Source organism: Delphinapterus leucas, chromosome 17 (genome assembly GCF_059928025.1).
Source record: "Delphinapterus leucas isolate spDelLeu-1000000601 "Yukka" chromosome 17, BTC_Dleu_Yukka2, whole genome shotgun sequence".
NCBI classification, from domain to species: domain Eukaryota; kingdom Metazoa; phylum Chordata; class Mammalia; order Artiodactyla; family Monodontidae; genus Delphinapterus; species Delphinapterus leucas.
The window spans coordinates 49205461-49230554 of record NC_143145.1 but is presented as its reverse complement, the minus strand read 5'-3'; the positions used below and the strand labels follow the sequence as shown (position 1 = coordinate 49230554).

Genomic DNA, 25094 nt, shown 5'->3' with positions numbered 1-25094 from the left:
AAAATGTTCATTGCAGCTCTATTTACAATAGCCCGGAGATGGAAACAACCTAAGTGCCCGTAATCTGATGAATGGATAAAGAAGATGTGGCACATATATACAATGGAATATTACTCAGCCATAAAAAGAAATGAAATTCAGCTATTTGTAATGAGGTGGATAGACCTAGAGTCTGTCATACAGAGTGAAGTAAGTCAGAAAGAGAAAGACAAATACCGTATGCTAACACATATATATGGAATTTAAGAAAAAAAATGTCATGAAGAACCTGGGGGTAAGACAGGAATAAAGACAGAGACCTACTAGAGAACGAACTTGAGGATATGGGGAGGGGGAAGGGTAAGCTGTGACAAAGCGAGAGAGACGCATAGACATATATACACTAACAAACGTAAGGTAGATAACTAGTGGAAGCAGCCGCATAGCACAGAGATATCAGCTCGGTGCTTTGTGACCGCCTGGAGGGGTGGGATAGGGAGGGTGGGAGGGAGGGAGACGCAAGCGGGAAGAGATATGGGAACATATGTATGCGTGTAACTGATTCACTTTGTTATAAAGCGGAAACTAACACACCTTTGTAAAGCAATTATACCCCAATAAAGATGTTAAAAAAAAAAAAAAAGAAAATATATAGGTGAAGTGTAAAAGGGTTGGAATAGATATACCATAACAGTAAAAACAAAACAAAACAACAACAACAAAACCGGAGTGGCTAAGAAAATATCAGAAAAAAATTACATTTTAAGACGAAAATTTTTACCAGAGACAAAGACATTTTAAAATGATAAAATGATTATTCCATCTAGAATGCATAATAATTATAAACTTATATGCACGTAACAACAGGACTTCAAAATACAATGAAGCAAAATCGACACAACAGAAAAGAGAAACAGACAGTTCTACAATAATAGTCGTATACTTTAAAACCCTTCTTTCAATAGCAGAACAGACAGAAAATCAACAAGAAAATAAAAACCTTGAACAGCATTATCAATCAAGTAGACCTAACAGCCATCTAAAAAACATTCCACCCAACAGCATCAGAATATACATTCTTTTCAAATGCACATGGATATACTATATGCTAGAGCATAAAACAAATTTCAGTACATTTTAAAGGATATAAACCATACGAAGAGTGCTCTCAGATGACAACAGAATGCAATAAGAAATCGTTAACAGAAAGAAATTTGTTGAAAATCACAAATGGAAATTAAAGAATATATTCCTAAATAATTCATGGGTCAAGTAAGAACTCGTAAGGGGAATTAGAAATAAGTTGAGATGAATTAAAATGAAAGTATAACATATTAATACTTGATTGGTCCCACATACTCTTCTGAAAAGCAGAGGGGTTAGACAAAGAGATCTAAATTAATTAAAAAATCATTTATTATTCTGGGAATAAAAAGAACTGGGCTTAGTCTCAGTTTTGCCTTTATCTTTGTGTCTGTTGATTATCTTGGCATAGTCATTACATAATCAACATACAGTTGCCAGCTCAGGAATCAAATACTGTCATCTCTAGGGCTACCATAACAAGATACCACAAACTTGTTAGCTTAAAAGAACAGAAATTTATTTTATCACAGCTCTAGAGGCCAGAAGTTCAAACTCAAAGTGTTGAGAGGACCATGTTCTTTCTGACGCCTCAAGGGGAGGGAGGATCCTTCTTTGTCTTAACCAGATTCTGGTGGTGGCCATCAATCACTGGTGTTGGCAGTTTTTTGATTTGCAGCTGCATCACTCTGGTCTCTTTCACTCTTGTCACATGGAATTGTCTCTGTGTGTTTCTGTCTCTGGAAACAATTTGAATAGAAATTTCTATTTTTAAAAAACACACTGTTGATTATTATGCTCTATTTAGATACTTCCTCTAACCCCCACCCACCTCCATTTCCCCATATGTATTTGAGAAGGAAAGAGGAACTCCTGTGAGCTATCATATTGGAAAGAATCAATAATACAATGTTTTACTAGAGATGCCTCTTATCTAAAATATTTGGATTAAACATAAAACCTGGGGAAATTATCGCCCAGTTTCCCTCTTGTAGAGGCATGTTCTAAATGATAGGCAGCAGAATATTTTATACCCATGAGGTTTGCTGACATTATTGATTTGGTCCAGGGTCTGTATTTTCTCTCTAAAGAAAACAGTATTCTCTCTTTACTTTCTTTAATATATAATGTTGGTGTCTTAAGTTTATTGTCAGAGAGGATGCTTATAGTTCAAATGATTTGGTTGTATTTCACCAGTATTATTACAAGATAGTCAAACAATGGCCGGGCTCCAGGATAGACCTCGGTCCCTTTGGTCCACTGGGATACTGATCTGAAAGCCACTGTTTTCTTATATTCCAAAGACCAAATAAATAAACAAACAAAAAAACAAGTAAATGAAACCATTTTAAAACCAACTCTCTTTTCTTCCTCATCCATGTTAATTCTCTTCTACCTAAAATTACTTCCTGGAAGTGATTTTTATGTTTCTTAGAGCTTCTTTACGTATATATCCACACTAATGCATATAAAACTGTGCCTTGTAGATCTTATACTTTTTCCATTTGAATAACTATTTTCTCATGTCATATAGAGTTTATCCACTGTCCTAGATATGCATTTTCCCTGTGTATTTGAGCATCATAGGAAGATAAATTCTACTCTTGAAAATGTTAACTGGTCACTGAGACACAGAAAGCCATTATTCTTACCAGTTTTCAATAGTGAGTAGATTCTGTAGGGGTGGAATTTTAAGATGTAAGTATACTGTTTTTCTACACTCAAATTCCGTTCCCCTTATCATAGAAATTGACCAGCGAAGTGTGCTGCTGACTTTTCAGAATCCATGTACATATAATCCATTAGGTTATTAGATATAACATTGGTCAGAAAAGCATACTGTGAAATGTTGCTTTTATTTAAACTCCCACTATTTTCACTACATGGTTTCAAGATTTTACTTCATTATTGTCCTCTGGTGGTGGGCTCTGTGAACTGCATATTTACGGGTCTGGAGCACATATCTTCCCGGAGGTATACAACTCCTCAGGTACCAGCTAAAGAGTAGATGATAAGAAGCATTCAGATTTATTAAAACTCATTAAGAATATCAGTAGCCTGACTGTTGTTTCTAAAAATATAAAATATTTATCCTTCTGTTGTCAAACAACCATACTTCATGAAAAGAAGTATAAATCCTTTTTTGCTTGCAATAGAAGAACAATAATTGAAGATATTCTTCATTTGGACCAAATACCTTCTCTGAAAATATAAGTTAAAATAGGAGTTGAAATTTCCAAAATATTCTTTAGGAAATAAAACTCCACATATAATTTCAAATTATAATTTAGTTTTACCTTAAATTTAAATATCTATATTGAATTTAATTTAAGGAAGGAAGGAAGGAAGAAAGAAAGAAGAAAAGAAGGAAAGAAGGAAAGAAAGAAAGGATGGAGGGAGGGAGGGACGGTGGGAGGAAGGAAGGAAGGGAGGAGGGAAGGAAGGAAAAAGGAAAGAAAGAAAGAAGATAAAGTAAAATAAAGTAAAATATAATAAAGCTATTAAATTAAAAATTACTTATTAAGAAAAAAAAACGAACGGATAGAACCTTTGGATAAATGGTGGAAGCAAAGCTATACAGACAAAATCTCATACAGAAGCATACACTTACAAACTCACAAAAAGAGGAATAGGGGAAAAAAATCATAAATCTTGCTCTCAAAGTCCACCTCCTCAATTTGGGATGATTCTTTGTCTAAATGAGGGAAGGAAAGAAGGAAGGAAGGAAGGAAGGAAGGAAGGAAGGAAGGAAGGAAGGAAGGAAGGAAGGAAAGAAAGAAAGAAAGAAAGAAAGAGAGAAAGAAAGTAAGAAAGAAAGAAAGAGAGAGAGAAAGAAAGAAAGAAAGAAGATAAAGTAATGTAAAATAAAGTTATTAAAATAAAAATAGTTATTAAGAAAAAAATTTTTTAAAAAACAGATAGAACCCTAGAACAAATGGTGGAAGCAGAGCTATACAGGCAAAATCTCACAGAGAAGCATACACATACACACTCACAAAAAGAGGTAAAGGGGAAAAAATGATAAATCTTGCTCTCAAAGTCCACCTGCTCAATTTGGGATGATTCGTTGTCTATTCATGTATTCCACAGATGCGGGGTACATCAAGTTGATTGTGGAGCTTTAATCCGCTGCTTCTGAGGCTGCTGGGAGAGATTTCCCTTTCTGTTCTTTGTTTGCACCGCTCCCAGGGGCTCAGCTTTGGATTTGGCCCCGCCTCTGCGTGTAGGTCGCTGGAGGGCGTCTGTTTTTCACTCAGACAAGACGGGGTTAAAGGAGCCGCTGATTCGGGGGCTCTGGCTCACTCAGGCCGGGGGGAGGGAGGGGCACGGAGTGCGGGGCGAGCCTGCGGCGCCACGGGCCGGCGTGACTTTGCACCAGCCTGAGGCTCACCATGCGTTCTCCCGGGGAAGTTGTCCCTGGATCCCGGGAACCTGGCAGTGGCGGGCTGCACAGGCTCCGCGGAAGCGGGGTGTGGATAGTGACCTGTGCTCGCACACAGCCTTCTTGGTGGCGGCAGCAGCAGCCTTAGCGTCTCACGCCCGTCTCTGGGGTCCGCGCTTTTAGCCACGACTCGCGCCCGTCTCTGGAGCTCCTTTAAGCAGCGCTCTTAATCCCCTCTCCTCGCGCAGTAGGAAACAAAGAGGGAAGAAAATGTCTCTTGCCTCTTCGGCAGCTCCAGATCTTTTCCCGGACTCCCTCCCGGCTAGCCGTGGTGCACTAACCCCTTCAGGCTATGTTCACGCCACCAACCCCAGTCCTCTCCCTGCGCTCCGACTAAAGCCCGATCCTCAGCTTGCAGCCCCGCCCACCCCCGCGGCTGAGCAGACAAACCTCTCGGGCTGGTGAGCGCCAGTTGGCACCTATCCTCTGTGCGGGAATCTCTCCGCTTTCCCTCCGCACCCCTGTGGCTGTGCTCTCCTCCGCGGCTCCTAAGCTTCCCCCCTCCGCCACGCGCACTCTCCTCCCGCGAAGGGGCTTCCTAGTGTGTGGAATCCTTTCCTCCTTCACAGCTCCCTCCCACTGGTGCAGGTCCCGTCCCTATTCTTTTGTCTCTGTTTTTTCGTTTTTTCTTTGGCCCTACCCAGGTATGTGGGGAGTTTCTTGCCTTTTGGGAGGTCTGAGGTCTTCTGCCAGCGTTCAGTAGCTGTTCTGTAGGAGTTGTTCCACGTGTAGATGTATTTCTGGTGTATCTGTGGGGAGGAAGGTGATCTCCGCGTCTTACTCTTCCGCCATCTTCCCCTCCCAGGTATCCGTTTTTTCTAGACTTTTCTTTCTTCAGCTCACAAAGGGGCCCCTGAGGATTAAGCAGAGGAACGTCAGGGTTTCTTCCAGGCCAGCTTCAGCCCTGGGATGTTCAGGGCAGACTCTCATTACAAACCTCAGTTTCTGAGGCTCCTGGCTTATGGCCATTTAGTATAGAAGGAGGCTCCTGGCTGGGGAAGGCTCAGACAAAACGATGCAGGTTCTAATCTGTGGCAGTGGGCAGTGGGGGGCGGGGGGTGTCAGTGCAGGAAGAGGCATTCGCTACCTTAGGCATTTAAACCATTGCCTTCTCTTCAGGATGACTCACCTGCAAGATTCTGTGGGGTCCGCCTCCTGCCACCATGCTACAATTGCCGGATTTTGGGTCTGGAGCAACCCAGGTCTTCGTCCGGCATTTCCAGAGAGTGCTTTCTCTTCGGAGCACGTCTGGGGACTGGCTTCTCTGCTTCCACCTTGGCTGGCGAGGCCAAAGGAGCATCTTCCATGGGGAAGAGAGGGAAGACATTCCAGTTTGGAAGAACAAAAGCAAAGACACACTCTTCTCTACCTTGTCCCGCCCCAAATATAAATTCATAGCACCTTCACATTTTTATAACTATGGACTTAAAAAGACCAAGAGGTTAAGGGGCCTACCCAGTGTTACACAGGTAGTGGAGAGGTGTTCTGCTCAATGGTTAGGTTCATGGTGGGGCTCCGGATTTACAGCTGATAGGAATGTGAGGACAAGCTCATGCCATTTCAAACATTTCCAAGTGATACTGAGAGAGATGTTGAAGGTGCAAAATGAGGGTGCTGAATGACCTCACTAAGTGGGGATGGTGGGCCCATTTTAACATGAAATTGAAAATAAATTCATGACAAAAGGACATAATAGAAAATGACAACATAATCATAACACTCCCCTCTCCCCTGGAAGTAAAATTCATTAGAATCCTCTCTCTCTCCACCATGAAAGGATGAGATAAAGTCTCAGCAGCAGCCCCCGTGAAAAACATGGTCAACAGGGTGAAGAGGTGTTACTAAGACCATATGGTGCGACTCAGAGAAGCAAAGAGACAGCTCTGCCCTTAGCCTGATGAGGCCCACAGGAAGGAACATGTGTGGCAACCTTGGATAGTGTGGCAATGAGAGAGAACCTTCTTTAGGAGGGGACTCCCTGCTGCCACCTTGAAAAAGCAAACATGGGACATTCGTTTACTGTGGCTCTTGCAGAGGCGATGTGCCCAGAGGTTGGGCCACCCTGCTTGACAATCAAAGCACCTTGTATTCCTGTGCTGCTTGAAAGCTCCAATCGCCGGATTTTGGGTCTGGGGCAACCCAGGTCTTCGTCCGACCATTCCAGAGAGTGCTTTCTCTTCGGAGCACGTCTGGGGACTGGCTTCTCTGCTTCTACCTTAGCTGGCGTGGCCAAAGGAACATCCCCGTAGAGCCGGTAGCCACCAACCAGGCAGTATGTCTCCCCATGCCAGCCCAACTGCGTTTCTCCACACCCGCGGTACAGGACATGGTAATGACCAGGTGTAGGATGAGAAGCGGGAGCCACTGCTGCTGCAAAGAAAATCAGAACTGATCAGTCACTTCTGCTGTGCACAGTCTCCTGCCAGAATTTCCCTCTCTCATGTCTCTCCCAGTTTCTGGCTGAAGACCTTTTAATCTACTTGACGTCCAAAACACAGCCTTGGCGCATCATCTCTATGAGTCCCTAGAGAAGGGACACTGGCTGCAAAAGCAATCCCTAGAGCCTAGGGCTGCAGCACATGAGGAAGTCTCTTCACCTTTCCCAGGGAAAACAGTAGAACCCGAAAGTAATTGCAATCATGATCCTCTCCATCTCTCCCTTCCACAGCAGAGAAAACATTTCTTGCAGTGTGTCACTTCTGGGGCTTTCATGGAAATGTCTTTCAAGTTTTGGAAAAAAATAATCTAATATAAATTGGTTAAGAACCCCGCCCACCTTGGCAACCCCTCTTGGGCCCCATTTATACTGCCTATTTCAACCACACTGAACTCTAGCTGTCTAATACTTTTATGTCGATTAGAACAAGGCCAAATACTGAGGCAGAGTGATCAGGAGACTCAGAACCGGGTTCTGGGTACCAAGTCTAGGCGCACATCAACCTAGCCTCCTGGGACACCATCTCCTCAGCCCTCCAGTCTCATTAGCACTTCATCACCGCCCCCCCCTTCGTTCTTACGGTCTTCCCATCAATATGGCAACACCCTCACCCCTAGTACTCAGCAACTCGGTAAGGGATGTGTCTGAGGGGACCGATATAGATGTCTACATGATAGCACAGTGGTGCCTGGGTTTGAAGGTGCGGTTCAAGAGTGGCCCTCTTCCTCAAACCGCTCCATTTGCAATTTGCCAACAAAAATGCGCTTGTCTTTTGTTAAGAGGCCAATCAGGAAAGGGTCTGAATGGAAGCATCCTGTAGCCCAAAGGGTAAGGCTATATTTATAAAGCTCAGAACCGTCCCGCACACTTGTCCAGGGATGAGCTTTCACTTGTCCTCAGCAGTGAGAACTGTGCGTCCCTGAAGGCGTCCCAGGTCACTGGTATTACTTACATCTGGGGGGAAAGTGCTCAGCTGTACGTAGTTGGCAACCCCCACAGGAACATGTGCCAGCCGGGTGAGGTTGTGTGTATATCACACCGCCTGTAGAGTTGCCCTGTCTGGGTGTACCTGCTGCACTGCCCACCCAGGGAACAGAGCACAGGTTAGAGTACACAGACACTACCCGGTCACACATTCTCACACAGACAGCCAAAAAGATCGGTATCTGGTGGAGAACGGGTAGCGAAGTTTCTCTGAGTGCAGCCCGTTTGCACAGTTATGCTGCCATGGAAACCCTGAGAACGCCTGTGAGGGCATCACTACCCAGTGACGTCATATATGGAACCTTTGACTTGAGGGGCAGGCTTGAGGAGGAGGGGCAGTTTTGTGGAGGAGAACAGGGTAGAGGCAAAGGTACTCTGCCTCGCCCCTCACCCCTGGGCCTCCCCACCCATGCCCTAGTCTAGTAGACACCCCACGTGGGGCGTGCCGGTGGGCTGGCACAGCCGCAGGGGCCACGGGAGGGCAAGAGAGACCCATATTCTGAGTTTGGCTTGAGAGACAAGATTAACGTAAGAGACAGCTAGGTTGTATGGCACTGACCCTAAGAGGCAGAGATTTGTGTGGCCTGGGGAATCAGGGAAGGCTCCTTGGCAGTCGGCCTGAAGGACAAGTGAGATTTGGACCCATGCGGAAGAGAGGGAAGACATTCCAGTTTGGAAGAATAAAGGAAAAGACACACTCCTCTCGACCTTGTCGTGCCCCAAATATAAATCCATAGCACCCTCACATTTTTACAACTGAGGACTTAAGAAAACCAAGAGGTTAAGGGGCCTACCCAGTGTTACACAGGTAGTGGAGAGGTGTTCTGCTCAATGGTTAGGTTCACGTCGGGGCTCCAGATTTACAGCTAATAGGAACGTGAGGACAAGCTCATGCCATTTCAAATATTTCCAAGTGATACTGAGAGAGATGTTAAAGGAGCAAAAGGAGGGTGCTGAATGACCTCACAAAGTGGAAATGGTGGGCCCATTTTAACATGAAATTGAAAACAAATTCATGACACAAGGACATAATAGAAAATGACAACATGATCATTACACTCCCCTCTCCCCTAGAAGTAAAACTCATTAGAATCCTCTTTCTCTCCACCATGAAAGGATGAGAGAAAGACTCAGCAGCAGCTCCCATGAAAAACATGGTCAACAGTGTGAAGAGGTGTTTCTAAGACGATTTGGTCCGACTCAGAGAAGGAAAGAGACAACTCTGCCCTTAGCCTGATCAAGCCTACGGGAAGGAACATTTGCGGCAGGCTTTGATAGTGTGGCAATGAGAGACAACCTTCTTTAGGAGGGGACTCCCTGTTGCCGACCTCGAAAAAGCAAAGATGGGACATTCGTTCACTGGGGCTGTTGCAGAGGCGATGTGCCCGGGAGGTAGAGACTGCTTCGACTACCATTTTAGAGGTTGGGCCACCCTGGTTGAAAACCACAGCACCTTCTATTCCTAAACTGCTTGAATCAGCGGGTGCACGTTAGGACACACGAAGTCAGGCCCCATTGGAGCAGACTGCCTTTGGGAGTGGTAGAATGTAAAATGTGAAGGGGAATGCTCTGGAGGAGCTTTGTCATGGCAGGTGGGCCAGCATGAGACCATTCAGATTCTCCAAGGCTCCAGAGATTACTTGGCTGGGAGCATCCCTCTGATGTGGTGGGGGAACTTCTACCTTAATAGGACCTGGCTGGGCATCTGGGGGAGGCAGAATAAATGGTTTATTAACTACGGGAGCGAGAGACTCACCTGGGGGGTTCCACAAAAGCACTTAAAAAGACTTGTACCTGGATTCTTGAGCCAACCCTAAGAAAACTTATCTAGATGTGGAGTAGGGCTCAGGAAGCTGCACTTTTAATAAGCTTCCTGGGCAGTCCCACCACAGTGGTCCATGGATAGAATGACCAAATTATTGTGTATTCTCGGTTGCTTTTGGGAGTCAAAGTGGGCAATATGAGAAACCGCAGCAGCCCTACGTATAAACAGGGAATATTCAAGGCAAACAGAGGTGTTTAGTTATTCTATGCATGAATCAGATTTGAGAAAAGCTAGCCTGCTGGTTAAAGAACACAACCCTTACGACAGACAGACCAGATTCTGTCCTACTTACTTGTGTGATTTTGACCCAGTTCTTTTATCCTTCTGACTGTTTCTTCATATGGAAAAGAGCTATGGCTGTACATTTAGCACAATATTCTCTTTTGGCAAAAGTTGCTCTGGGTCCATGTGTGCTCTCTGCAACGTAATCCTTTACAGTGCGCAAGCATTTTTAAGTCGTTTGGTGAAGTACTACACTTGACTTTTAACTGTTCATTACTTCGGGCAAAGCTTATGTAGTGCTGCAGAGACTAGAACCTATGCAGAGATAGTGAGAGGATGTTATAAGCTTATTCTGCCGGTTTATGAAAAACTTTAACCTTTTCTCCTCTTCCTCAACCTGCCACCAAGAGATGAGAAAGAAGGCAGAGCCTGGAAATGCACACCAAGCAATACTTCTGGGGAGTTAGTTGGAGCGGGAGGGCTGACGCCTGAGCCCAGCTCCGCTTAGCCGTGCGGGTCCGCGGCGTGTCCAGCGGCTGTGGCGGAACCCGAGGGTGGTGGGCGTGGGCCCGTGTCGCGGCTGCACTGGAGCGGTGAGTGAGGGCCATGGGCCGTTCTTGCGCGGCCGCCACATTCCCAGACCGCCCGCCAGCCCTCCTGGTTCCTTCGCCGCTCCCCGCCGCCGGGAGCCGGGAGCCCAGAGAAGCCCGCAAACGGGCACCTGCGCCCGCCGCCCGGAGATACACCAGAAATACATCTACACGAGGAACAACTCCTACATAACACCTACTGAACTCTGGCAGAAGACCTCAGACCTCCCAAAAGGGAAGAAAGTCCCCACGTACCTGGACGTGCGGATGAAAGGCTCTTGGTGCTGCAGCCAGGAGGCAGTGCTGTGCCTCTGAGGTGGGAGAGTCAACTGCAGGACACTGGTCCACAAGAGACCTCCCAGCTCCACATAATATCAAATGGCGAAAATCTCCCAGAGATCTCCATCTCAACCACAGCACGCAGAATCACTCAACGACCAGCAAGCTACAGTGCTGGACGCCCTATGGCAAACAACTAGCAAGACAGGAACACAACCCCACCCATTAGCAGAGAGGCTGCCGAAAATCATAATAAGTCCACAGACACCCCAAAACACACCAACAGACGTGGACCTGCCCACCAGAAAGACAAGATCCAGCCTCATCCGCCAGAACACAGGCACTACTGCCCTCCACCTGGAAGCCTACACAACCCACTGAAACAACTTTAGCCACTGGGGACAGACACCAAAAACAAAGGGAACTACGAACGTGCAGCCTGCAAAAAGGAGACCCAAAACACAGTAAGAGAAGCAAAATGAGAAGACAGAAAAACACACATCAGATGAAGGAGCAAGATAAAAACACACCAGACCTAACCAATGAAGAGGAAATAGGCAGTCTACCTGAAAGAGAATTCAGAATAATGATAGTAAAGAGGATCCAATATCTTGGAAATAGAATAGACAAAATGCAAGAAACATTTAACAAGGACCTAAAAGAACTAAAGATGAAACAAACAATGATGAACAATGCAAGAAATGAAAATAAAAATACTCTAGATGGGATTAATAGCAGAATAACAGGCAGAAGAACGGATAAGTGACCTGGAAGATAAAATAGTGGAAATAACTACTGCAGAGCAGAATAAAGAAAAAAGAATGAAAAGAACTGAGGACAGTCTCAGAGGCATCTGGGACAACATTAGACGCACCAACGTTCAAATTATAGGGGTTCCAGAAGAAGAAGAGAAAAACAAAGGGACTGAGAAAATATTTGAAGAGATGATAGTTGAAAACTTCCCTAATATGGGAAAGGAAATAGTTAATCAACTCCAGGAAGCACAGAGTCTCATACAGGATAAATCCAAGGAGAAATACGCCAAGACACATATTAATGAAACTGTCGAAAATTAAATTCAAAGAAAACGTATTAAAAGCAGCAAGGGAAAAACAACAAATAACACACAAGGGAATCCCCATAAGGTTAAAAGCTGATCTTTCAGCAGAAACTCTGCAAGCCAGAAGGGACTGGCAGGACATAATTCAAGTGATGAAGGAGAAGAACCTATAACCAAGATTACTCTACCCAGCAAGGATCTCATTCAGATTTGATGGAGCAATTAAAAGCTTTAGAGACAAGCCAAAGCTGAGAGAGCTCAGCACCACCAAACCAGCTTTACAACAAAGGCTAAAGGAACTTCTCTAGGCAAGAAACCCAACAGAAGGAAAAGACCTACAATAACGAACCCAAAACAATTAAGAAAATGGGAATAGGAACATACATATAGAAAATTACCTTAAATGTAAATACACTAAATGCTCCCACCAAAAGACACAGATTGGCTGAATGGATACAAAAACAAGACCCGTATAGATGCTGTCTACAAGAGACCCGCTTCAGACCTAGAGACACATACAGACTAAAAGTAAGGGGATGGAAAAAGATATTCCATGCAAATGGAAACCAAAAGAAAGCTGGAGTAGCAATTCTCATATCAGTCAAAATAGACTTTAAAATAAAGACTATTAGAAGAGACAAAGGACACTACATAATGATCAAGGGATCGATCCAAGAAGAAGATATAACAATTGTAAATATTTATGCACCCAACATAGGAGCACCTCAATACACGAGGCAAATACTAATAGCCATAAAAGGAGAAATCGACAGTAACACATTCATAGTAGGGGACTTTAACACCCCACTTTCACCAATGGACAGATCATCCAAAATGAAAATAAATAAGGAAACACAAGCTTTAAATGATACGTTAAACAAGATGGACTTAATTGATATTTATAGGACATTCAATCCGAAAACAACAGAATACACATTTTTCTCAAGTGCTCGTGGAACATTCTCCAGGATAGATCATATCTTGGGTCACAAATCAAGCCTTGGTAAATTTAAGGAAATTGAAATTGTATCAAGTACCTTTTCCGACCAAAACGCTATGAGACTAGACATCAATTACAGGAAAAGATCTGTAAAAACTACAATCACGTGGAGGCTAAACAATACACTACTGAATAACGAAGTGATCACTGAAGAAGTCAAAGAGGAAATCAAAAAATACCTAGAAGCAAATGACAATGGAGACACGACGACCCAAAACTTATGGGATGCAGCAAAAGCGCTTCTAAGAGGGAAGTTTATAGCAATACAATCCTACCTTAAGAAACAGGAAACATCTCGAATAAACGACCTAAACTTGCGTCTAAAGCAATTAGAGAAAGAAGAAGAAAAAAAGCCCAAAGTTAGCAGAAGGACAGAAATCATAAAGATCAGATCAGAAATAAATGAAAAAGAAATGAAGGAAACGATAGCAAAGATCAATAAAACTAAAAGCTGGTTCTCTGAGCAGATAAACAAAATTGATAAACCATTAGCCAGATTCATCAAGAAAAAAAGGGAGAAGAGTCAAATCAATAGAATCAGAAATGAAAAAGGAGAAGTAACAACTGACACTGCAGAAATACAAAAGATCATGAGAGATTACTACAAGCAACTCTATGCCAATAAAATGGACAACATGGAAGAAGTGGACAAATTCTTAGAAATGCACAAGGTGCCAAGACTGAATCAGGAAAAAACGGAAAATATGAACAGAACAATCACAAGCACTGAAATTGAAACTGTGATTAAAAATCTTCCAACAATCAAAAACCCAGGACCAGATGGCTTCACAGGCGAATTCTATCAAACGTTTAGAGAAGAGCTAACACCTATCCTTCTCAAACCCTTCCAAAATATAGCAGAGGGAGGAACACTCCCAAACTCATTCTACGAGGCCACCATCACCCTGATACCAAAACCAGACAAGGATGTCACAAAGAAAGGAAACTACAGGCCAATATAACTGATGAACATAGAGGCAAAAATCCTGAACAAAATACTAGCAAACAGAATCCAAGAGCACATTCAAAGGATCATACACCATGATCAAGTGGGGTTTATTCCAGGAATGCAAGGATTCTTCAATATACGCAAATCAATCACTGTGATACACCATATTAACAGATTGAAGGAGAAAAACCATATGGTCATCTCAATAGATGCAGAGAAAGCTTTCGACAAAATTCAACACCCATTTATGATAAAAACCCTGCAGAAAATAGGCATAGAGGGAACTTTCCTCAACATAATAAAGGCCATATATGACAAACCCACAGCCAACACCATCCTCAATGGTGAAAAACTGAAAGAATTTCCACTAAGATCAGGAAAAAGACAAGGTTGCCCACTCCCACCACTCTTATTCAACATAATTTTGGAAGTTTTAGCCACAGCAATCAGAGAAGAAAAGGAAATAAAGGGAATCCAAATCGGAAAAGAAGAAGTAAAGCTGTCACTGTTTGCAGATGACATGATACAATACATAGAGAATCCTAAAGATGCTACCAGAAAACTGCTAGAACTAATCAATGAATTCGGTAAAGTTGCAGGAAACAAAATTAATGCACAGAAATCTCTTGCATTCCTATACACTAACGATGAAAAATCTGAAAGTGAAATCAAGAAAACACTCCCATTTACCATTGCAACAAAAAGAACAAAATATCTACGAATAAACCTACCTAAGGAGGCAAAAGACCTATATGAAGAAAATTATAAGACACTGATGTAAGAAATTACAGATGATACAAATAGATGGAGAGATATACCATGTTCTTGGATTGGAAGAATCAACATTGTGAAAATGACTCTACTACCCAAAGCAATCTACAGATTCAATGCAATCCCTATCAAACTATCACTGGCATTTTTCACAGAGCTAGAAGTAAAAATTTCACAATTTGTATGGAAACACAAAAGACCCCAAATAGCCAAAGCTATCTTGAGAACGAAACACGGAGCTGGAGGAATCAGGCTACCTGAGTTCAGACTCTACTACAAAGCTACAGTAATCAAGACAGTATGGTACTGGCACAAAAACAGAGAGATAGATCAATGGAGCAGGATAGAAAGCCCAGAGATAAACCCACACACATATGGTCACCTTATCTTTGATAAAGGAGGCAGGAATGTACAGTGGAGAAAGGACAGCCTCTTCAATAAATTGTGCTGGGAAAACTGGACAGGTACATGTCAAAGTATGAGATTAGATCACTCCCTAACAGCATACACAAAAATAAGCTCAAAATGGATTAAAGACCTAAATGTAAGGCCAGACACTATCAAACTCTTAGAGGAAATCATAGGCAGGACACTCTATGACATAAATCACAGCAAGATCCTTTTTGACCCACCTCCTAGAGAAATGGAAATAAAAACAAAAATAAACAAATGGGACCTAATGAAACTTCAAAGCTTTCGCACAGCAAAGGAAACCATAAACAAGACCAAAAGACAACCCTCAGAATGGGAGAAAATATTTGCAACTGAAGCAACTGACAAAGGATTAATTTCCAAAATTTACAAGCAGCACATGCAGCTCAATAACAAAAAAAGAAAACAAGCCAATCCAAAAATGGGCAGAAGATCTAAATAGACATTTCTCCAAAGAAAATATACAGACTGCCAACAAACACATGAAAGAATGATCAACATCATTAATCATTAGAGAAATGCAAATCAAAACTACAATGAGATATCATCTCACACCAGTCAGAAAGGCCATCATCAAAAAATCTAGAAACAATAAATGCTGGAGACGGTGTGGAGAAAAGGGAACACTCCTGCACTGCTGGTGGGAATGTGAATTGGTACAGCCACTATGGAGAACAGTACGGAGGTTCCTTAAAAAACGAGAAATAGAACTACCATATGACCCAGCAATCCCAGTAGTGGGCATGTACCCTGGAAAAAACATAATTCAAAAAGAGTCATGTACCAAAATGTTCACTGCAGCTCTATTTACAATAGCACGGAGATGGAAACAACCTAAGTGTCCATCATCGGATGAATGGATAAAGAATATGGGGCACATATATACAATGGAATATTACTCAGCTATAAAAAGAAATGAAATTCAGCTATTTATAATGAGGTGCATAGACGTAGAGTCTGTCATACAGAGTGAAGTAAGTCAGAAAGAGAAAGACAAATACCGTATGCTAACACATATATATGGAATTTAAGAAAAAATAATGTCATGAAGAACCTGGGAATAAGACAGGAATAAAGACACAGACCTACTAGAGAATGAACTTGAGGATATGGGGAGGGGGAAGGGTAAGCTGTGACAAAGCGAGAGAGAGGCATGGACATATTATACACTACCAAACGTAAAATAGATAGCTAGTGGGAAGCAGCCGCATAGCACAGGGAGATCAGCTCGGTGCTTTGTGACCACCTAGAGGGGTGGGATAGGGAGGGTGGGAGGGAGGGAGACGCAAGAGGGAAGAGATATGGGAACATATGTATATGTATAACTGATTCACTTGGTTATAAAGGAGAAACTAACACACCATTGTAAAGCAATTATACTGCAATATAGATGTAAAAGAAAAAAAAAAAAGCAATACCTCTCTGTCAGTTTGAATTTTATTCCTCTGCCAGTACTTCCCAGAGAAATTTCACCAAAAGTGCCTAAGCTTGCCATGGCCATTGTTGTGAAGAAAGTTCTCTCTCTTTCTAGTCACATCCACTTTTCCTTCTCCTGGGGGCTTAATGGATGTTTGGGGGCAGGAAATAAAATTTAAACTAAAATATCAAAAACCAAAACAAAAAAAACAATTGTTCAAGTGTTCTTTTTTTTTTTTACATCTTTATTGCAGTATAATTGCTTTACAATGGTGTGTTAGTTTCTACTTTATACCAAAGTGAATCAGTTATACATATACATATGTTCCCATATCTCTTCCCTCTTGCGTCTCCCTCCCTCCCACCCTCCCTATCCCACACCTCTAGGTGGTCACAAAGCGCCGAGCTGATCTCCCTGTGCTATGTGGTTGCTTCCCACTAGCTATCTATTTTACGTTTGGTAGTGTATATATGTCCATGCCACTCACTTTGTCATGGCTTACCATTCCCCCTCCCCACATCCTCAAGTTCATTCTCTAGTAGGTCTGTGTCTTTATTCCTGTCTTACCCCTAGGTTCTTCATGACATGATTTTTCGTAAATTCCATATATATGTGTTAGCATACAGTATATGTCTTTCTCTTTCTGACTTACTTCACTCTGTATGACAGACTCTAGGTCCATCCACCTCATTACAAATAGCTCAATTTCATTTCTTTTTATGGCTGAGTAATATTCCACTGTATATATTTGACACATCTTCTTTATCCATTCATCCGATGATGGACACTTAGGTTGTTTCCATCTCCTGGCTATTGCAAATAGAGGTGCAATGAACATTTTGGTACATGACTCTTTTTGAATTATGGTTTTCTCAGGGTGTATGCCCAGGAGTGGGATTGCTGGGTCATATGGTAGTTCTATTTGTAGTTTGTTAAGGAACCTCCATACTGTTCTCCACAGTGGCTGTACCAATTCACATTCCCACCAGCAGTGCAAGAGTGTTCCCTTTTCTCCACACCCTCTCCAGCATTTATTGTTTCTAGATTTTTTGATGATGGCCATTCTGACTGGTGTGAGATGTGTAATACCAAGAATGAACTGCAATGTAAACTATGTAATGTAAACAGATGTAAACTATGGACTCTGATTGATTATGATGTGGTAGTGTATGTTAAACAGGTGTAATAAATGAACCACTCTGGTCGGGGGGATGCTGAGAATAGGGGAGGCTATGCATGTGCAGGGGCAGTGAGTATAAGGGAAATTCCTGTACCTTCCCCACAATTTTGCTGTGAACCTCAAACTGCTCTTTTAAAAAGTATAAATAAATAATAAAAGAGAAAGCAAATCCTTCAAGAACAAAGAAGTGGGGGAAGAGGGGGTACGTCTCCGACAGAGAATTATTAGCACTACTGTCCCTTCTACTTAGGGCTCTAAGGCATTAGGGCCATATGCTACAAACAACGTTCAATCCAAAATAACAAATGAAAGATTACCACTACTAAGATGAGAAAGTGAATGTGTTGAGATGGGGCAGGGTGCTGAATATATCTACTTCCTTTCCCTGATGGTTCAAAACACTGCTAACTCCCTGCCACATCCTGGTAGAGAGGCTGGATTCACACACTTTCCAAACCGTAAAATCTAGAAATACATATTCCAACAGAACCTTAACTAGATATAAAATTACTCTACAATCAAGCAAATTGGAGGTAGTATGGAATTCATTTTTAAGTTGGCTTTTGGCTGAATATAAAAATCAGCAGTTTAAAGGCCCAGAATAATTTTCAGCAACTAAGGCTTACGCATAACTTAAGAAACTCATTAGCTTCTTAAATTCTTAAATTTTCAGAGCCTGTGAAAGCAGTATAGCCTGGCTATATATTTCAACCAACACTCAAAGCACGTAACACCAGGTAGCATCAGAAAATTTTTTAAGAAATTGATAAAATGCCTCAGCTGCCTGCTGGAGCAGAGGGAGGAAACAGAGCAGAAAAAAACAAAAGACAAATACAACCAATAACAAAAGCAGTCATCTCACAAACTTTTAGCTGAAGGCCTCCCTCCAGACTCTTGCATGATTTCCTCCTTTGCCTGATTCCTTTTAGATGTAAACATTTATATGGTGATCCTACGGTAAAGATTTATGTGAGTCACCACTTTGTTCTATATGTCAAACAACCTAGTGCCTTCCACATATTCTTCTCCTGTAACTCAGAGCAGAACAAGACAGGAAACCTGTACTCTCTCAGAGACAAGACTCTGCCAACGTAGGCCAACTTCCTGAGAAGATGAGGGTTCCCATCTTTTTAATTTGCTGGTAAATTATTGTAAAGGCAGACTTATTTTGTTCTTTGTTTGTTTTGACGGGACACCTAAGTCAGCTTGAAATTACCTTTGATTTCAAACTCAAGACTAAACTTTATCAGACAGAACAGGAATCTGCCCAGTTCTGCCACTTGCTAACCAGGTAACATTGGGAAAGTAACAGTAACTGAGTGTTTGCTACTAAAGCACCGTTCAAACTGCTTTACTTAGATTCATCCATTTAATCCTCAAAAAGACCCTTTGAGGGGAGACCCAAGGAGACAAAGTAACTGTGTGAGAGAACAAGTAACCCACTCAAGATCAGAGCTGGTAAGACAAAGAACTAGGATTAAACCAAGGTAACCTTTTTGCCAGAGCCTGTACTCTTAACCACTTTACTGGTGGGTTTAAAATTTTTTTAATGTAACCCACTATAAGAAATATGTTCTACAGGGCTTCCCTGGTGGCGCAGTGGTTGAGAGTCTGCCTGCCGATGCAGGGCACACGGGTTCGTGCCCTGGTCCGGGAAGATCCGACATGCCGCGGAGCCGGCTAGGCCCGTGAGCCATGGCCGCTAAGCCTGCGCGTCCGGAGCCTGTGCTCCGCAACGGGAGAGGCCACAACTGTGAGAGGCCCGTGTACCGCAAGAAAAACAAAAAAACAAAAAAAAGAAATATGTTCTACAACACAACCCAATACATATATATTTTATCAATTAAGACTCACCTGTAACTTGAGAGTCTTTGTTATATGTATAATTGAAACCAAATTTTATGAAAATATACTTATTCATTTTATGCAGTACACTGGTATTTTTCTACTGTATTTTATTGTTTAAAATTCCTTGTCAATCCTCACCAAACTGATTTCAACTTCCACTGAGACCCATGACCTGAACTTTGAAAAACAAGGTACTACATTTCTTTTTACCACCATGGGAATTTTGTGAGGATTAAATATGATAATGTGTACAAACCTTTAGCACAATGCCTGACACAGACTGTGCACCCAGTGCGTGATAGTGATTATTACTGATCTTGTAAATTAGCAGTAAGTAAGGGAGGCAAGGACACTTAGGGGGAAAACCTGACTGGAGTATAGGTGAATTTATGGCCTGTTGGCATCTTTCCCGGGCAGTGAGATAGGGAATTTCCCCAGTATTTTCAATTTATATTGTAATGGAAATCCACATTTAGAAAGAGACCTGGCTTGTAGCTAACTCTGATTTCCTCTTCTTCACTATAAAGGGCAATTTACAAGTTGCTATGCCTCTCTGCTGGAACCCTCAGTAGACCCAATTTTTGCATTTATGTTCCCATCCCGCACTACTCTGGACACTATGAGCTTTACGAAATTGGTCTTCAGCTGGGGAGGTGCACTCATTTCCTATTGATGCTTTAGTAATTACCACTACCTTAGTGGCTTAAAACAACACACACTTATTATCTTACAATTCTAGGGCTCACAAATCTGAACCAGATCTTACTGGGCTAAAAGCCTTTCTGCTGGCTCTGGGAGACAATCCCTTTATGTTTTCCAGCTTCTTTTCAGATGCCAGTATTCCTTGGCTCTTCTTCCATCTTCAAAGCCTGCAACAGCAGGTTGACTCCTTCTCACATCAAATCACTCTAACTCTGACACGGATTCTTCTTCCCTGAATCTTCTGCCTTTGTCTTCCATCTATAAAGGATCCTTGTGATTATACTGGGTCTACCTGATAATCCAGAATAAGTTCCCTATTTTAATATCTTTGATTTAGTCACATCGGCAGAGTCCCTTTTGCCATGTAAGGTAACATTCAGAGGCTCTGGTGATTAGGATGTGGACATTTGGAGGGGGAAGAGGGTCAACTATTCTGCCCAACACAGGAGACAAACCTTACAAAATAGCAAATAAGATTTAACAACAACAACAATAACACATAACATTTATTGAACATTTACCATACAATAGGCATTGTGCTGAGTGCTTTACCTGCTAACTCATTTCCTTGTTGAGAAACCAAGGCTCCAAAAGATCAGAGAGTGTCAAACCTAGGTGTGCCTGACTTCAAAGTTCATGCTCTCAACCACTTGACTACATAATTAGGTACTAGATGTGTGTACAGTTAGTGGTTTGCAACTTCTCCCCAGCAAGTACTCCTTTTTCTCTTTCCCCGCAAGAACCATATTTTGAAAAATTCTGTATGTTAACTTTTTTCATTAATCAAAGATAATTGTAACAGCTGATAGCTTTGAGCTAACCTCTTTGCCTCTTTGGATTTATATAGTTCCAGCCAAATAATGCAACTTAATATTTTATTTAACATATTTTGGCATCATTTTGGGATACTGAAGCATAACCCACTTTGTAGATGCCTAGGAGTTCAGAGAAGAAGGAAATCAATGGGGATGGGTGGAGCAGTCAGAAGAAATAGGGTCTGACTTCAGTCTCAAAGAAGCACAAATTTCACATAGACTAGAGAAGAGAGAAGATCATGAATGAGAAGTGAGAACAAGTACATGTAGGAATGAGACATAGGGAGCTTGTTAGGAGAACTGGACAAAAGAAATTAAAGAAGAATAAATAAAACATTGAGGCTTTGAAAGATAGGTAAATAAGGTTAAATTTAACCAGACAGGAAAATGCAGAAGCTGGAAAATTTCTGAGCAGGAGCCCTTGGGCTTGGGGAGATTAATCGGCTAGAACAAAGAGCATTGAAAGGAGGAAGTGAGAGACTGGCAATTGTAATTCACCTTCCAGGAGGGAAATTGGTGGCTGGGAGGCATAGAAAGGGGTAGAGACTAACTTTTCACTATACCCCTTTTGATTCTTCTAAATTTTATACAATGTACATGTATGAACTAATGTCATATATAGATACACATATGTAATATATATAATGTATAAGTAACATATAGAAGCAGACATGTATGTACGACTATCATTACTGACCCAAAATACCATATAATAAAACTACACCTCTACTTTTAGCACACATAAGAACTAAGGATAAACCACTCCTCAGTTGTACTCTGCACCCCGCAACGCCTGCCCTGAGTAGAGCAACTTCAGCAATTTTCTCATTGGTTTAAAAAATTGATCCTTTAGTCTCTGTCTACCTACCTCATCCTAAGCATCAACTCCAGGTTGGGCTGGTGCCCAAGCAATTATATACTGCTCTTACATGTTTGCCCAACTCGAACGAGAACCTACTTCAGAACTGACTCAGAAATCTCACAGGATGTTGCCATTCACCCCCAGGATCAATGATCAATAAGAGAGTTATAAGGTCTATACCTCCTGACCCAGCTCAAGGTCCTGACTCAGACAATGCCTGCTAGCTGGCCTCATCCCCACATGAGGAGCCCCTCATCCCCTAGGCTCCACTTCATCACCAGTGTATTGGCATCAATATTTATCTTTTCAAAGGAAATTGTTTACCTCATAAATCAATAGGTATCCTGTTGTTATCAGTTGTTTTGTTTTTAAGAGCTAATTAATGAAATAACTTCATCAACGATTTTGTGGGAAGATGTTGAACCTTTGTACTTTCTGAATAATCTATGTTTTATTTGTAGTGTTAGAAAGCTCAGCAGTGAAAGCAAGTACCCCATACTGCCCAGGCACACAACCTGCTGCATTAGCGCTCTGAGCAGTAACTGAGACAAATGGAGGACTACAGAATTATTCTAATGTTTTGAGGTTTAGGGAGAGTTGCATTAGAAAACAATTCCTTCATCATACTGTGACTTCATTACATTCAAAGCCATAGTGGCTAGCTCTTATAGTTTAGAAGTTATACATGAAGATGACATAAATAAATACAAGATACAGCAGGCAGAGGAGAGAGATAATAAACCAAAACTGACTGACACAGCTAGATCCTAAAAGCCAGCTTGGTTACTCTTTGAACATGTTGCCAATTTTCATCTGTAAGATAACACGCTATATTGTATGAATGAAAGTGTTACATCTAATTATTTGATCTGCCTGTCTTATGTTAGTTACTGGAGAAATATTTATTGAGCTCCACACAGATGAGTAATTTTAGAAACCGTGTTAGTAGGGAAACATGCAAGAGTGGAATAAGTGCTAAGCCTCTAAAAACTGTTCTCTCTTTTCTTGAAACTCCTGGAAGGCAGGAAATACCCTGTGTTTTTCTATATGTGCCTTGTGCAGTGCTCACCCTCAAATGACACTAAACTAGAACAAAGAAAACCTTAAAGAAGAACCATGATTCAAAACTAAAATTAATTAGTATGTCACAGTTCATAAAGTACTTCCCTTACGGATGAGGAAAGCAAGTTTCAGTAAGGATAAGCAATGCAGGTACGAAAATAGAGACTGGGGTTAAAACCAAACATGATCTTGTTAACGTGTTTTTATATGTGTGATTAAGGCCAAGCCTTTGCCCATCTACCCACAAATTATAGGTAAGATGTTACAAACTCATATTATGGAACCTGACTCTTAAAACATTTTATTGCCCAGAGTGTAGTGAGGTACAGACTTCATTCACCATGCTATTGCTTCTTTGCAACATGCAGACCCACCAGTTGTCCTGGTGGGACGTGGTTCTCATTCTTGGATTTTGTAGCCCTCTCTAAAATGTACCAAAAACTCTCTGGAAACAACGAAAAATGATTCTCTCCTTTGAACTGACCTTCAGATCACCTCTTTCTGTAAGTTTTTCTCAATCATTTACACTCTACAAAATAATAGTGATTAAATTCCTCGTTCACTAACTCTCTGGTAACTTCCATACTTCAGCATGAATATAATTGAACCTTTTTACTGTGTTTCTGTTAAATGTTTGCGTGCATAAACATATGTACACTCTGCTACGTTTCCAATGATAGCTTCTTAATAACTGAGATATTTCAGGCATTTAATTCAGATGTATGCACCATTTGAGTACTCACTAAATAAAAATATATACAATGCTTTTATTCTAATAAGTTCATTACCTCATCACAAAGCAAATATAAAGAAAGCTGCAAATTTATGATATGCGGCTCTAACTTTTACATGTATAGGTCCTGGTTTTACTGTGATTCTAGGATACTATATCGTGTACCTCATTAATAAGGGCCCTCTGATAAACCTGAAATAAACCATCTGGTTTACTCCCAGTTCTATCACCTTTTACTTGTAATACTTGAAGCTAGTCAATCTACTCTTAGACTTAGTTTCCCCATCTTTAAAATGGGAATTGTTGGGGAGAACACTTACCACCATCCCCTCATTCCACGTATTTTCTTCCAGGAGGAGTTCTTTCACTGGAATAACGTACCCAGGCTCTCGCTGTACCATCCACTCCCCTTCCTTCATCAGGCCAGTACTCCTTCCTAGGGGAAGAGAAGTATCTTACCTGACTTGTAGGTTTGGTAACATAGTAGCTTATCTTTTTTCTTCCCTTTCTTTTTGGAATCTTCCTGTCTTTATAATATCATTTATTAGCCCCATCATATCTCAATAGAGATAATAATTACAACACAAGCTTGTCTTAATGATACTGTATTTGGTAGAATGTAAAACATTTTTATGTGTGAGAAGTTAGTATTTCAATTTTAATACTTCTTTCATCTATTTCATAATAAGTTTTTAAAGAAGATTGATATATTCATTCAATCAGATGACTAAGTTTTCACTAAATCTACTAAAAGGAATAAACTTAAGTTAATACCTAATTATGCTTGAAATCAAATATCTTCCATCCAACATATTCAGTTGTACGTGGTTTCTTTAATAATACTTTAATTTTCTAAATAGGTGAAAGAATATATTACTTCTACTTAGACTACAGTCTAAGAGTTTAGAGATACAGTTTAGACTCAGAGAGTTATCAGAATATTGGCTGCAAAGATTTTTTAAAATCCTGTACTTTTGTCATAATAGATGTCATAATATTATTATTACTATTTACCTTTGTGAACTATAATGATTTTTAAACATGAACGTGTAACTGTGAAAACACAAAAACTTGAAATGAGCACACTAGAGAATTCTGCATGCTTTTCACCCAAGAATTGCAGTCTTCTACTGACCATAACATCCTTCCACAGTCTAAGGTGATAGTAGGTGTATTATTGTCACTTTCATTGTCCTAGGCACTGTTGAACAAAACAGATACGGTCCATGTCTGCATAGAGATCACATTTGAAACAACAGCATGGCTACACAGTTTTTAAGTCATTTTTCACTATTCATAACCCAGCCTTGACAATCATAAAGTTGATAATTCTCACTTAGACTAAAATTAGCAAGGCCCAAATATTTTACTTTGAGAAAGAAAACTAATACTTATTGGGTATAATCTTATGCACATTATCCT

At 41.3% G+C, this 25094-nt stretch overlaps 1 long non-coding RNA gene across 10 annotated transcripts in view; it reads right to left on the bottom strand.

Moving 5' to 3' along the window:
* Positions 1-1557: 1557 nt before the first annotated feature.
* The window catches only part of LOC149746977 (uncharacterized), a 32971-nt gene continuing 9434 nt past the window's right edge, over positions 1558-25094 (bottom strand). For 2 of the 10 annotated variants that reach the window (XR_016388388.1, XR_016388391.1), the window contains 7 exons: positions 24687-24873; positions 23993-24108; positions 6587-6874; positions 5634-5804; positions 4108-5357; positions 2964-3059; positions 1558-1802 (listed from right to left, as the gene is read on the bottom strand). This is a non-coding gene — a long non-coding RNA (uncharacterized LOC149746977). Of the gene's footprint in view, positions 1803-2963; positions 3060-4107; positions 5358-5633; positions 5805-6586; positions 6875-10042; positions 10288-23992; positions 24109-24686; positions 24874-25094 lie in introns of all 10 variants that reach the window. The other 8 variants (XR_016388397.1, XR_016388389.1, XR_016388394.1 and 5 more) reach the window with 7 other exon arrangements.